At 39.5% G+C, this 14,430-nt stretch overlaps 1 long non-coding RNA gene across 1 annotated transcript in view; it reads right to left on the reverse strand.

Annotated features, from left to right (window-relative positions):
* Nucleotides 1-7,263: 7,263 nt before the first annotated feature.
* The window catches only part of LOC309847895, a 46,675-nt gene continuing 39,508 nt past the window's right edge, over nucleotides 7,264-14,430 (reverse strand). Inside the window, exon 5 of the long non-coding RNA XR_014302704.1 lies at nucleotides 7,264-7,405. This is a non-coding gene — a long non-coding RNA (uncharacterized lncRNA). The remainder of the gene's footprint in view (nucleotides 7,406-14,430) is intronic.

Genomic DNA, 14,430 nt, shown 5'->3' on the forward strand with positions numbered 1-14,430 from the left:
GGTCTGTAGTTCTCTATTCTTGCTATATTTTTGTCTAGATTTGATATGAGGGTAATGCTGTCCTCATAACATGAACCTCCTCTTCTATTTTGCTGGAAGACATTGCTTATAAGTGATATCATTTCTTCCTTAAATGTTTGATTAAAGGAATCAATTCCTTGAAAGACACAAAGTACCAAAGTTCACTCATTTAAGTTTTTTAATTTATTGGCATAAACTTGTTTGTAATATTTGCTTATAATTCATATATATTTACATATTTAAAGATTTATTTATTTTAGAGAGAGAGCATGAGTTGGAGGAAGAGCAGAGGGAGAGGGACAGAGAGAGAGAATCTCCAGCAGACGCTCCACACTGAGTGTGGAGCCCGACGTGGGGCTCAATCTCACAACCCTGAGATCGTGACCTGGGCCAGAAGCAAGAGGCAGAGGTTTAAGTCACTGAGCTGCCCAGGTGCCCCTCTTATAATTCTTCTAATTTCTATAGGGTCAGCGTGATGTTCCCTCTTCCATTCCTGATTTTGGAAATGTGTGTCCTCTTTCTGTTTTTCTGGTCAGTCTAACTAGAAATGTGCCTTTTTTTTTTTTTTTTTTCCTCCTCTCTCTCTTTTCAAAGAACAACTTTTGGCTACATTGATTTTCTTTATTACTTTTAAGCCTGACTTCCTGTGTTCACACAAAATAATGGTCATCCAATGACTAAAGAGAGATCACACTCAACCATCTCAAGCCGGTGAGCCACTGTGCTATATCAACGGATTTGTGTGTGGGTAGAGCAGAACACTCAAAGATCGAGTCATTTTCGAGTCTTCCTAGTCATTACTTCCCACTGGGCCATTTTGGTCTCTGTGTCTGTGCATGGGCTCCGGTTCGGTAAGGACTATGGCTGACTTGAGCCTTTTCCCTGTCCTGCCATGTGTTCAGGCGGCCTTCGGCAGGCATATGTTTGTCCCAGACATCACCGCAACCTCAGACTGAAGCCATGGGCATGGTCACTCACCTGCCTCTGAGATGGTATTTCCACCAACACCTACACCACCAAGTCAATCAAGTGAGCTTCTCTTGACTGGTAGAGAAGCTGGCAGGACTCACTTGGCAAAATCTGGCCCTGCTAGAACCCCAGCATCAACTGGGCTTGTGGGGACTTGAATGAAGGAGAGACAGGAGCATCTGTGGGCCAGACTGCCATGGGTGACCGCATTTCTTGAACCATGTTTAGCAGTGTTTCAAGCATAAACGCTTCTCAGATAATTGTAACCTTTAGTTGGGTTCTGGAGTGCTCAATGCATTCTTGGTTGTTTTTCACTTGTCCATGCTCATCATTGTTTTTCAGGGACAAAAGTTGCCACTCTCTTCACCCAGCTATAGCCAGAATGAGCCAGTAACTTAGTTTTGAAAAATACAGAGAGAGCCTACACAATGTTAAGCTGTTAGTTATATCTCTATAGGTTCCCTGACTATTTCTGATGTTACACATTTATTTCACGTGATAGTAAGTACTGGATACATGTTTCGAATTCTGGGTTGTTGTTTTTTTTTTTTTTTTTAGCCTTTTATTTTATATATTCATCTCAACACATTGGCATATACCACAGAATACCACCGTGTTCACATTCCTCCAACAATGGTATACTTTTAAAAGTCTGCAAACACATGATTCTTTCAGTTTTGGATGTGGGATTTGGAAGCCAACTTTGTTCTTTCCAGGTTGCTTAGAAAGCTTTCAGAAGCTTTGTGAAATAAATATTCTTGTCACCGTCCCTACGGCTTCTTAGAGATTCAGTAAGAATAATCTTTTACAGATTGTGAAGCAATTCTAATGTTCAGAACATATTCCTGACAGGCCTTACGACCCACACTTATTATGGGAGTGAGTAATTGCGATATTTATAAAGCCACATTACAATACGTAACTGTGATTTATAATGGTTTGGATATTTGGTACCCTATTCTGGATACAGACTTTCATAACATTCCCCATTCTACACACAAATTCTACTCGTCATCTATTTTATGGAGCTTTATCTACATCTATTCATCTATATATAATTAAAGTGACGTGAAATCATTGACACTGATAATAAATATTTTATGACAACCCTAGAGATGACTGGATATATGCTTGGTATCACAAAACCAAATGTGATCGTTACAGTATAACTGTTAGCACTTCTGCTTTTCAAGACATACTAATCCTATATTGGATAAAAACGCTTTAGACCCAAAAGCACCTAGAATGAGAATTCCATATTTCCTAAAATTTCATGAAATAATATACTTCCAAAAGTAGTAGTTCTCCATGATACACATATTATTGAACATACTAAGTCATTGTGCCTTACTTTCTATTTTCCACTCTGTTACAGCATAAATCAAATTGATTTGGTGTGGCTTGGGCATAGCACACAATAATGTCCCAGAAAAAAAAAAAGTGTTTTAGGAAAAGCAAAAAGAAACATAAAGAAGTGACAGTTTTTCTTTTAAATCCATATGCGGTAATAAATACATCAATGGTACCTATGGATTTTTCAGAAAATTTTGAAAAGGCTCCATAAAATTCATGTCATAGTCTCCTCAACATATTTTAGTAGTGAACAGCTGTTTACAATAACTTCTTACTGTGTTTTAATACATTCATTCCCCCAAATCAGCACATTATAGGCCTCATTTAGTTTTTTTGTTTTTTTTTTTAATCAATTGCACAGATACTGAATATGATCTGACTTATGGGCAGTTCCTATGTCAATTCCTAAGAACTGACAGCAAACTCTGTAAGAGCCAGCCCACGAAATGATTGCCACAAAAGCCAACAGCATGGATGGAAAATGCAGAGACTGCCCATGAGAGGTAGTCCACACACTGGTGCCAGGCGCATTGGAAAGACTGGGCTGGGCACCAGGCACACACTAGAGCCACACATAGGAGGCCAACAAAAATAGGTAGGAGAATTGAGGGAAAAAACAGTGCATTTTAACCTTGCAGAGAGAAATTTACAGGGAGATATGAGAGCAGTCTTTGGATAGTTGAAGTGTGGTTGTGGCAGGCTCTGTTCTCTGTTCTCATGGCCCTGCCTACCACTGTCCATCCTCTCCACCTTCCCCCTGCCCCCGTCCCTGCTAACCAAACAGATCTGTGTAGGTTCCTGCAGAGACCCCTTGACCTCAGAAAGAAGAGGCCCCACCAGGTCCTGGAAGGAGAAGCATGATGCATCTCAACCAGCCATAGTAATCTCACCTCCTACAGCCAGTCTAGGGGTGACCATGAACCCAATTCTGTCTAAGGAAAAGTCTGATAAATCAGGATTTCAGAAAAGTTTCTTCTGGGGTGCCTGGGTGGCTCAGTAGGTTAAACCTCTGCCTTCAGCTTGGGTCATGATCCCAGGACCCTGGGGTCGAGCCCCGCATCGGGTTCTCTACTCAGTGGGGAGCCTGCTTCCTTCTCTCTCTCTGCCTGCCTCTCTGCCTATTTGTGATCTTTGTCTGTCAAAAAAAAAAATAAAATCTTAAAAAAAAAAAAAAGTTTCTTCTTACCTTTTGAGAAGAGAAGGGTTGACGGGCTGCCTTTCACTGCTTAGTTCTTTCTTCCTACCTGAGGATACAGCAGAAAACATGCTAAGAATGACAGCATAGGGAGATACACCTAAAGAGTTCTACCAGCTGGACAGTTGGCCTGCAGATGCTTTGCTATGTGAGAAAGACAAGCTTCTATTTGTTTAACGATGGCAGCTAGGGATTCTGTTCACTGTAGCTAAACACTCCAAGCTGACACTGTCTTCATGAGAAGAAAAACACATTCAGTCCTCAGACATTCTAGAAGGTAAAACTGAAACTAGAGTAGGAAGTAAGGGAGATTTTGAATCACTGTCAGAAGTTATTTTCTAAAAACCAGAATTGCTGGAAGACAAATTTATCTCTGGAGTCAATGACCTTCCATCCCAAACAAAACCAAGTAAAAGATGACTGACTGTCTGGGAAGGGTGTTCTTTAAAGAAGGAATTTCTGGGGCACCTGGGTGGCTCGGTCGGTTGAGTGTCTGCCTTCAATCTCGGGTCATGCTCCGGGGGTCCTGGGATCGAGTCACACATCGGGCTCGCTGCCCAGCAGGGAGTCTGCTTCTCCCTCTGCTTCTGCCCCTTTCCCTCCTCGTTCTCTCTCTCTCTCAAATAAATAAATAAAATCTTTAAAACAAAAAAAATAAAAGAAAGAGTTTCTGCATGAATTAGGAGGTTCCACAGTCTCTTTGAACTCTAATTACTATACAATGCCTTCATATTTGAAAAAGACACTACCAATGTTTGCTAGTCATATAGGAAAAAACAGACTTTAAAAGGGTGACAATTATTCTTCTAGTTGTTCAGGAGGGAGAACAATGCCTTCTTGATATCAGGTATCTCAGTATTTGAAAACATAGAGATTTTGTTCCAAGTTTCTTTCATCTTGGCATTAATGTTGAACCAGTCAAATAGTGTCCCATGATTTAGATAGCAGCAGATTGTATTTGAATTAAAGGACAACTATTTGGATAAGACTATTCCGGTCAAATTTCCATTTTGACAACACTGCTTTGCTGTAAATGAGTCACCTCATTTCTAAATGCTGAATGTCAAACAAACTCGTCTTCTGTTGTGGCATCTTCTCACCAGCCTCAGATTAGATATTCTGTACATTACTGCTCTGAGTTCTAAAGGGTCTATTAAATTTTCCCTTTATTCAAGTTCAAGGATGCCCCCGAGCAGCTACTTCCATACATCATAACCCAGGTTCTGTATGTAGTCAACAGGGCAGAGTCATTTTAGTGACCACATTCTGGCTATTTTCTGGAAATTTAGTGTAGATCAATTATTTTTCTACCCCACCCCCCTCTAAGCTGTAGTTCAATTTAATGTTAACTTTGACTTATCAGATGGAACACTGAGAAAATCACTCATGAATTAGTCACTTTGAGCACGTGTCTACAACCCAGGTCTCACAATGTTTGTTGAGCCCCAGCTCTGAAAAAGGTGGTTTTCACAGAGACTCAAAATAAATAAAATAGAAAGCACTTTAGAATATGGGTGATGAAACAAACAAACAACAACAAAAAAAAAACAAACAAAAAAAGAATAAGGGTGATGATGAGAGAAGTAACAGTAATGATGCCTTTTGCTTGATTGCAATACTTTTTTCTTTCATATTTCAGAACATATATTATTATTCTCATTTTATAAATGAGGAAATTGAGGTTCAGAGATATGTAAATAATTAATTCCAAGCCAGGCAAGTGAAACAGTGCCCTTGTAGAGGTATGGGTCCACCATCCCTTATCCGAAACCTTGGGGCCACTTGCATGTAGGAATTTTTCTGATTCTAGAGTGATAATGTAGTGTATATATCGTTTACTAACTAACAGCCACCTTAGAGTCTGGGTATCCCTCTGTTATCAGACACATTAATATATTTATGCAGTCAAAGTGAATGAATATTCCTATCACTGAGACAAATAGACTACCAAGAACCTTAGATCAGTAAGGTAAGATTTTGTAGCCAAGTAGCTTACATCTTACATAAAAGCTTTCCATTTCCCAAGTAACTTCCATAAAAGCTTCTTGGATTCCAGAAGTACAGAGGTAACCATGGGGCTGATCCAGTAGTACCAAACCAGTCTATTGGAATTGGAGAATTGGATTGAAGGAGGTTTCATAAAGGGAGTGACATTTTAGCCAGACCTTGAAGCGCCATAGGGCTTCAAAATCAGAGAACTAATACGCATCTTATTGACTATAAAGGGAATTCAACAAACTCAGCGCAGGAGAGGTGGTACTGGAAAGACACTTGGGGTTATCACAAAGAGGCTCCATGTGACGTTTGCCACTATCCCCAAAGGCCCAGCGGCCCACTAGGGTGTCCAGCCATGCTGGTCTGCGCAGGATTGTTCTAGCTGTAGCACTGAAAGTCCTGTGTCTGGGGAAGCTTTCTAGCCCCAGATACACTGGGACTGTTGGTCATTTAGCAGCTCCATGATCTGCTTTCTTTGTTGATGTGGGTCTAATTCAGCGGAACTCAGAGTTGCCATTTGGGCTCATGCTGTTAACGAGAGTCTTTGGCTGTGCGGGCATTAGCAAGAGCAGGCATTTCCTGAGCCAGTCACAAGCTCCCCCCCACTCCAGCTGTGGTGTGCGTGTATGGAGGGGTCCAGCTCAGCTGTGCACCTCTAGAGCCCAACCCAGAGTCCACAAATGAGCACAACGAGAATTTCAATACAGAATATGGAAATGGAGCATTTTAGGTCACTTTTTTTTTTTAAGATTTTTTTTTTTTTTTTTAGATTTTTAAAAAAGATTTTATTTATTTATTTGACAGAGAGAGAGCACAAGTAGGCAGAGCAGCAGGCAGAGGGTGAGGGTGATGCAGGGCTCAATCCCAGGACCCTACAGTCATGACCTGAGCCGAAGGCAGGCGCTTAACCCAAGCGCGGCCCTAGGTCACTTTTTTTCTATACAGATAATTCATTCTTGGGGAAGAGACTCTGTGTCTGAATAACACCTGTGTGGATTACTTAGGGAGTTTGTTTGCTGCTGCTTGTTACTCAAGTCTCAAGAAAGGCTGGTAGTTCAGCACTAACAAATGAAAACTTCAGACAAAAAACAATGTTTGCGAATATCCAGATATTCGGTGTCCTGTAGTCTCAGCTTCGACGTTGATCATTTGGAATTAAGCTGACGGTATGAGGCAATGTTCTGAGAGCATTTCACACACAAAAATGTAAAGCTGGATTCAATAGAGCAAAATGATAAAAGCCAAATCCAGATAACATTTTCTCCAAAAGAAGCAAACAGGCCCAAACATCTTGGCTAACACCTATATTTAGTCATGAGGATAATATTAATTACCATCAAGTGATTTTGTCCTTTATTAATAGCATGTCATGTAGCGTTTCCTGTCTCTGGTTTCCCAGAGGAAGGAACCAGAACTGTTACTGCGCTCTCCACACGCCTGCCTGAAGCTGGCATAGGGCAGCCTCCTCCCAGAGACTCAAGCATGGACATGACAAGCCCAGCCAAATGCCTCCCTGATCTTACCCGGCCTCCCAGAGAGCGTTGATAGGAGCTGTTTTAATTCCAATGGTTACCAAGCTGTACATGCTCTTTAAGTGACACAACCATTATTTACAAACGAGGGTGTGTCTGCCTTGAGACATTTTTGTTTTCAGAAATAATCATAACCACAACCTTGGGCAACACAAATAAGAAAGACTGAAAGAAGATATAATATACACTCACAGAGCAGACTTGACGAAATCTGATGTATTTGGCATCAGTTCATTTTCTAGAAGAGAATCGGTGACATTGAGCCAGTTGAATGAGGAGGGCAAGCGAATGGGAAATAAAGACTTAATGTAGCTCAAAACAACCAAGATATTCATAATAACTGCAACAAAAAAAAATGAGATAAAATTGACAACATTGAAATAATATCCATGGAACTCCACCAACTTCAAGAACAGAACACGGCCCCACCCCCACACAGGCATTGGTTGAAATAGTCAATGTCTAAGGAGGACCTAGTATCTTGTCCATTCATTCATTCATTCATTCATATGTTCATTTAACAAATATGTATTCTGAGCCTACTATGTGTCAGGCACAGGATAGAATGTTGAAAATACATGATTCCTGCCCTCAAAAAGTTCACACTCCAGCGGGAGAGACAATCAAGGATTATCATGGAATAGCCTAGTGAGTAATGGGACTTTAATAACTAACAGGCTTTCCCATTTGGAAATAACTCTGTAGTTTACAAGATTCCTTCACATCTTTTTTTTTTTTTTTCATCTTTCTACATCGTTACATTGAAAGCATGTCTCTTATAAGCTGAATATGGTTGGGCATATTCTCCCAAACCATCTGAGATTGCGAGTTTTTTAACTGAAGAATTTGATTACGGATATTTTGACTTATTTCTACGATCTTTCTGTGTTTTCTAATATCATATTTCTTGTATCTTCTTCTCCGTGTTCCTGTGTTATATAGAATCAAACTTGCTAATTATTCTCTTTTGTTTCCTTCTACAGACTTGAATTTATAAACTGTATTTCTATTCTGTTAGAAGTTACCATTTAAAAATTTTTAACATGGGCACGTGATAAACTCAAGTCACCATTGGCTCTGCCCTCTTCCCCAAAAAAGCAAGGGATACTCATCCCTTCTGCCAGTCACATTATTATCAATTGTTTAAATTCCACTTTATTTTAACTCTTATCTCATTAGTATTATCATTATTGGTCTTGGGGGTTTGTGTGTTTGTTTTTACATCAGTGCTTATTAATTTTACTTATATGTTTGCCAATTGTTTTGTTTCCACTGGTTTCAATTTCCTTCCTACTGAAATACAGGAATACCCTGGAAACTGATTTTTAGATGAACATTTTCCTGCGTTTAATTCCCAAATTTTATAAATAATATTTATTTCTGAACACTGTGGTTTTTTGGCTAGTGTTTTTATAGAAAAAAGAAAACTTATGCTCATCTCAAAATTTCATCAACCCTTTGAACAAAGCAATGTAAAAAAATAGTCTGAAGTTTTATTCCAAAAATAATTGGTAGAATCTTGTGAAGACACTGAAAAGCTTACAGAGAGCCAGCAGTGTCCCCTGTGTGCTGTTGGTGCTACAGAGAGTTACTGGTGTATCAGAGAGTTACTCAAGACAGGTATCTGTTAATAGCCACATACACCATTTTGCAATCAGGAAATAATACTTTAAGCAGTTTTTATTTATTTAAGTACTTGATGGTTGCTATACGTCAATATTTTGCTGTGGTTGGTTGTATTTTAGGAAAGTAGTTAGTGGTTTCAGGTTGGTATATAATGAATTAGATTTTTTGCCATTGGTATAATGGGAAATAGGATTGGCAGTGTTTCCATTTAGCTTGTCTGATTTTCAGGAAGGAGTTACTGGATGTAAATAGGCAGGGCATGTATATTTTTAAGTAGCTCTTTAAGGGACTCTAAATTATTATCTGCAATGTCTTCATTCTACCTTTACTTCTGAAAAACATAGCTGGATATTTATTCTAAACTGTTTTTCCTTCCATAATTTAATGGCATTATTCCACCATCTTTTGGTATTAGTTTTGAGAATGCTGTTCTCAACTGATTATCATTTCTTTGTAGGTAATCTGTCTTCTTCCTCTGGATTCTCTTAATATTTTTGTTGGTTACGTGATGTTCTGTAGATTTCATTATGATGTGTCTAAGTGTGGATCTATATATTTTCTGCTCAGGATTCATTCATTCACTGAGTATGTATTTATTGTGTACCTACTGTATGCCAGGTCCAGGCACTAGGGATCAGCAAAGAGCAAATCAAAGTCTCCATGTTCAAGCAGCTTACATTGTGGTGGGATGAAACAAGAATTACATCATAATTCCATACATATAAATTTTGTCTGAGAGTGATAAGTGCTATGGAGAAAAATAAGGTATGAAGAGTAGTGAGTTCTGGGAAAGCACGAAATAAGGTATTCAGAAGTCCTTTTCCAAAGGCGACAGAAACAAAGGCAAAAATGAACTATTGGAACTTTATCAAGATAAAAAACTTTTGCACAGCAAAGGAAATGGCCAACAAAACCAAAAGACAATTGACAGAATGGAAGAAGATATCTGCAAATGTTTCATCAAATAAAGGGCTGATACCTAAAATCTATAAAGAACTTATCAAACTTATCAAAGTTATCAAACTTAATCAAAGAACAAATAATCCAGTCAAGAAATGGGAGAGGACATGAACAGACATTTCTGCAAAGAAGACGTTCAGATGGCCAACAGACACATGAAAAAGTGCTCAACAGTCCTCGGCATCAGGGAAATACACATCAAAACCACAATGAGATACCACCTCACACCAGTCAGAATGGCTAAAATTAAGAAGTTGGGAAATGACAGATGTCGACAAGGATGCGGAGAAAGGGGAACCCTCCTACACTGTTGGTGGGAATGCAAGTTGGTGCAACCACTCTGAAAACAGCATGGAGGTCCCTCAAAAAGTTGAAAATGGAGTTACCCTATGACCCAGCAATTGCATTACTAAGAATTTACCCCAAAGATACAAATGTAGTGATCTGAAGGGGTATTTGCACCCCAATGTTTATAGCAGCAATGTCCACAATAGCCCAAAAATGGGAAAACCCCATATGTCCATTGACAAATGAATGGATAAAGAAGATGTGGTATATATATAAAATGCAATACTACTCATCCATGAAAAATTGAAATCTTGTCATTTGCAATGACATGGATGGAACTAGAGGGTATTATGCTGAGCGAAATAAGTTAATCAGAGCAAGACAATTATATGATCTTACTCATATGTGGAATTTAAGAAATGAAACAGAGGATCCCAGGGAGAGAGAGAAAAAAATAAATCAAGACAAAATCAGAGAAGGAGATAAACCAGAAGGGACTCTTAATCATAGGAAACAAGCTGAGGGTTGCCGGAAGGAAGGGGATGGGGGAATGGGGTAAATGGGTGATGGACATTAGGGAGGGCACATGATGCAATGAGTACTGTGTGTTATAAAAGACTGATGAATCACTGACCTCCACCTCTGAAACTGATCGTATACTATATGTTACTTAATTGAATTTAAATTAAAAAATAAAATCAAATAAAATTTTTAAAAAATTTTTTTAGAAAAAGAAAGCAGGAGCAATCAGTTCTACCAAATGCTTCAGACTGTGCATAATGCGGATGGAGAATGCACCACTGGAATTAACAATATGGAAATCTTGGGTGAATGCTCTGTGGAGAAATGGAGATGAAATCCAGATTCGAGGGGCTCCAAAAAGAAGTAGGAGAAGAGAGACTATAGATGAGGAATACAGGCAACTCTTCAGAGGGGTGTCACTGTGAGAAGAAAAGGCGTAGCATCTGGAGGAGGCTGTGGGACAAAGGGAATTTGTTTTATTTTACTATGACATTTGATGAAAATGTATATATTTGCTGATGGCAATAATATAATAGAGAGGGGAAAATTACTAAAGGAAAGAGACTGTGCTGCCTTGTTCTGAGGACTCGAATTTTTGTCCACTTCAAGAAACTGATCATCCTCTCTGTCTCCGAATATCACATCTCCTTGATTCTCTTTGAATCCTTCCATTCCAAAACTTGTAATTGGCTATGTATTGGTTCTCTTAATTCTGTTGCCCATATCACTGAATCTGTCTTCAACTTTCCATTTCCTTTCCTCTCTGTATTCTTTGCTGGGTGATTTGCTGCGCTCTACCTCCTGGTTAAGGAGTTCTCCTGGCAGCTAGAACAAATTTGTTCTTTGACCCATCTCTTGAATTCTAAACTTCAATATGTCTCATTTTTTTTTTTAAAGATTTTATTTATTTGTCAGAGAGAGCGAGCGAGAGCGAGCACAGGCAGACAGAGTGGAAGGCAGAGTCAGACGGAGAAGCAGGCTCCCTGTGGAGCAAGGAGCCCGATATGGGACTCGATCCCAGGACGCTGGGATCATGACCTGAGCCGAAGGCAGCTGCTTAACCAACTGAGCCACCCAGGCGTCCCAACTTCAATATGTCTCATTTTTACAGTTCCATTTTTCTTTCTCAAATCTGCTTATTCTTTATTTTTGTATAGGGTTGTTTTCCTATCTCATTAGTTCTATAGTTTACTTCTAGTCATCTTAAAGATTTGTATTTTATGTCTCTTTCAGATTATTCTATTTTCTCCCATCCTTGGGTGCCAGTATCTTATGTATTTTTTCTGGTGGCTCTGTATCATGGTGGCCTGGTTCCTTACGGAGTTTGTGATTTTTTTAAGCTTATCTTCAGCAGAAGTTATTTTTCAGTTGGAATCCCACACACCCCTCCTTGAATCAGGGTCCCACTAGAGAAATTATTGAAGCTTTGCTTCTCTAAAACCCTAGTTTTCAGTCGGACCCCAAAATGATGGTTTTGCAATCCCTCTTTCAAAAGCCAGTGACCCATTGAGTGTCCCAGATTGAGGGCCTCGATCTCAGCCCCTGAGACCACGCCTTGTCACCATCTGAGCATCAAAACCCTAGTGCCCAGGCCCTGAGCCCTGCCGCCCACGACGACTCCCGCCCAAAGGTCATCTCCACACCAGCTCTAGTGCCCCACTTTAGGTTTGAGTTGCTTTTTGTTTTTGAAACCCAAAACTTCCCCTTTCTTTCCAGCTTAACTCTATATTTGGAGATACTTTCTGGACATTTTTTAAATCTAACATTTTTACGTAATGGCAACCACAGAAATGCCTGCCCGGGGTCACTCTACCAAATACGGTCAACTCAGAGGTCCACTTAAAAACATGTCTCTGTGCTTGCTTCAGCAGCACATATATACTAAAAACATGTCTCCCAGAACACTTTGACTAAACTCAAAGTTGAAGTTGCTCCCCAAAAGCGTCTCAACCCCGGAAACAATACCCACTTGTCAGAGCTGGCATGGGAAGTGAAAATTTTTTCTATCCCTGTGATACTACAAAAAAGAAAAAGAAAAAAAAATTAGATTTCCACACCCCCCCACCCCGCCCCACCTCAGGCAATTAAGGAAGTATTCATTAGCAGAACTCCTTAGATCTGTAGAAAGAATTCCTGCTTCCCAGCCCTTACCTGTATCTCTTAAAGCCAAAGGAGTCTTTAAATGAGGATTAAAATAACAGTAACAAATGTAATGTCCTGCTCTAATGTGCAGACAGACACTCTGGAGACCAGGCTCCTTACTTCCTCCGGGGTGTTCTTTGTGAAAAAAAAAAAAAAAAAAAAAATTCAGCTCTATCTTGGGAGTATGGAGAAGGAGGATGTTTATGTTTTATTAAGGGAAAAGTCAGCATTTTTTAAACATTTGGAGCATAAGAAGTCATTTGTGGATTTTCTGATTTTTAATTTTGAATAGATGGATCCTAATACAATGGGAAAAACTTAGGTTAAGAAATCATAACATGTAAATATTTTATATATGCCTGCTAACACTCATATATTTTTACCAAAGTAAAAGAGACATATAGCAATTATTTCACTGACCCTCTCTGTTTACCAAGTTGTTGGTGCTTGTAAATCTGGGACAGAAATTCCATTCTGCAGCATAGATAATCCCATTCTATTGTTTTAAAGTATTTCCAATTTTACTTATAACAGGTTTTACTGAAAACGGAAATATCATCATGAGATAAAACATTATGTTGAACCAGGCAATAGTCAATATGCAAAACAAAAACATTATTTAATTATTTTGCTTTAACTCCCTCAAACTCCTCCTGTCCATGGATTGTGTCCAGGTCCCACTGTCCTACAGCTGCCCCCAGCCCTTCCAGCCTCTCCTGGGGCTCTAGCTGAATCACAGTATCTCAAAATCCTCAAAGCAGTGCAAAAACTTGTAAGATGAGTAGCACAGAGCTCATTTTCCTTTTTGCTATCTGGAACCAAAAAGAGAAGGTAGACTTACTGTCCAGCTACAGAATGATATTGAAAGCTGCCCTATACCCTTCAGAGCACCCACTCTCCATAGACACAGACACACATGGACTATAGTACATATACATACATATGCATACGTGTGTATGCATGTGATTTTATAATGTCATTTGACAAATACTTAGGCCTTAGGGACACATACCTAATTTTAAAATATAAATCCATAAGAAAGTATGATTCACCCCACCCCACCCCCAAAATTTAACTCTACCCACATATTTCAAGAATGCATGCATGCCAAGTATGGGAAGAGGTTTGTGGTATAGAAGGACAGTAAAAGACAGGCGGGCCATCTGGGAAGATGGTTAGACACACAGCCTGCAGATTATCCACTCTGAGACCAAGTCTGTCTTGGCCACGCACAAGCTACATAACCCTTGATAGATGTTAATCTCTCCAGGCTTTTCTGGAAAATGCAGAAACACTACCTCTCAGGATTGTAACCAATAGGACTGTATATTTAAAGTAATTCACCCGCTGGCTGACACATAGCAAGAACTTTAGAAGTCAGTTCTTGTCATTCCTGCCAACACTGTCTCATTCTTTGATTTGCCCCCAGGAACAAGTACCATAGTAGTTTTTTTTTTAATTTTTTCAATGTATTTATTTTCAGAAAAACAGTATTCATTCTTTTTTCACCACACCCAGTGCTCCATGCAATCCGTGCCCTCTATAATACCCACGACTTGGTACCCCAACCTCCCACCCCCCCGCCACTTCAAACCCCTCAGATTGTTTTTCAGAGTCCATAGTCTCTCATGATTCACCTCCCCTTCCAATTTACCCCAACTCCCTTCTCTCTAACACCCCTTGTCCTCCATGATATTTGTTATGCTCCACAAATAAGTGAAACCATATGATAATTGACTCTCTCTGCTTGACTTATTTCACTCAGCATAATCTCTTCCAGTCCCGTCCATGTTGCTACAAAAGATGGGTATTCGTCCTCTCTGATGG

This window comes from Mustela nivalis (assembly GCF_964662115.1).
Source record: "Mustela nivalis genome assembly, chromosome: 14".
Taxonomy (NCBI): domain Eukaryota; kingdom Metazoa; phylum Chordata; class Mammalia; order Carnivora; family Mustelidae; genus Mustela; species Mustela nivalis.